At 36.3% G+C, this 1,657-nt stretch overlaps 1 protein-coding gene across 2 annotated transcripts in view; it reads right to left on the minus strand.

The window, feature by feature from the left end:
* The window catches only part of VEZT (vezatin, adherens junctions transmembrane protein), an 80,880-nt gene that overhangs the window by 17,973 nt on the left and 61,250 nt on the right, over positions 1-1,657 (minus strand). The window lies entirely within an intron of this gene.

Raw genomic sequence — 1,657 nt, forward strand, 5'->3', positions numbered from 1 at the left:
ATACAAACCAACTTGAATGGGCTAACTGGGTCAAATGGTTCAGAGTAATATCACCACCAAAAGAATTATACATACACACAGACACATACATAGAAAGATAAAGCAAATGTGGTACAATGTCGACAACTAAGGAATCTGGATAAACGGTATTTTTAACTATTCTTGCAACTTTCCTTTAAGTTTAAAATGACTTTAAAATAAAACATTAGAAATAAAGATATGGCTAACTAAAGCACCTGCTTCTTAAAATATTCAAACAAACATTTTACTTAAAGTGTGTAGCTATGGTTACTGTGAATGTTTTGTTGAGAAAAGTCTGTTGTCTATTTGTGTCTTAATTCATATCATTGTTGACTATGAGCAAAAGCCACATATACGAAACATAATTAAGAAATGGCTTATCTTAATTACGTGCCCAATGATTTGGAGAGCTTTCATAGTAATGGTTAATAACAGTTAAGTGACAAAGTGACAGAGAGTCAACATTTCAGAGTGTGCTAAAGGAGGGTTGAATGGGATGCATCCTTTAATAACCAAGTCTTCTGAGTGTTTCTATTCATAGAAAGCATATGCAAAGTCTCTTGGCTTCATATCGAAAAGTTTAATATGCGTAAGTATTGACATATATTAAAGTTTCTTGGCAGATTTATCCTTTGGAGAAAAATTATTCACTATTTATATTTAAAATATAAAGAAAACCTATGGGTAATAAGATCAGTAATTAGTATATTAATATTTCCTTTGAAAAAAGTTAATACTCTTACTATCTAAGGATTTATTCGGCTTGTTTCAGACATTAAGCGAAGTATTATAAATCTAGCTATAAACAAAACAATAACAGGATGACAAAGCATTAATTATCTTTGGGAACAATGCAAATTCTATGCATAAATCTAATTAACCTCATAATAAAGATTCGGCTGGGTATGGTGGCTCATGCCTGTAATCTCACCACTTTGGGAGGCAGAAGATCGCTTGAGGCTAGGAGTTTTAGACCAGCCTGGGCAACATAGCAAGACCCTATCTCTAAAAAAAATTTTTTTAAAAAAGATTCAAGAGATGAACATGGTATTGGTTTGTAGAACAATTTACAAAAATCAATATGCCAAACATTCAAATGAAATTAGTAATGTAAAAACAAGTATAAAATCTGAATCAAATAAAAGCAGTTGGCAGGAAATCTCAAGACTGCCTTTTTTTTTTGAGACAGAGTCTCGCACTGTCACCTGAGCTAGAGTGCTGTGGTGGCAGCCTAGCTCACAGCAACTTCCAACTCCTGGGCTCAGGCAATCCTCCTGCCTCAGCCTCCAGAGTAGCTGGGACTACAGGTGTATACCACCACACCCGGCTAATTTTTTCTATTTTTAGAAGAGACAGGGGTCTTGCTCTTGTTAAGGCCGGTCTTGAACTCCTGACCTCAAGCGATCACCCCGCCTCAGCTGCCCAGAGTGCTGGGATTTTAGGCGTGAGCCCAGTCAAGACTGCCTTTTTACCTTAGCAGCACAGAGCAACTGATAAATTACCATTAAATAATGACACTTTATTTATTATTTATTTTTTTTGAGACAGAGTCTTACTTTGTTGCCCAGGCTAGAGTGAGTGCCGTGGCATCAGCCTAGCTCACAGCAACCTCAAACTCCTGGGCTCAAGCAATCCT

Source organism: Propithecus coquereli, unplaced genomic scaffold (assembly GCF_000956105.1).
Source record: "Propithecus coquereli isolate 6110/MARCELLA unplaced genomic scaffold, Pcoq_1.0 Scaffold85, whole genome shotgun sequence".
Classification (NCBI taxonomy): domain Eukaryota; kingdom Metazoa; phylum Chordata; class Mammalia; order Primates; family Indriidae; genus Propithecus; species Propithecus coquereli.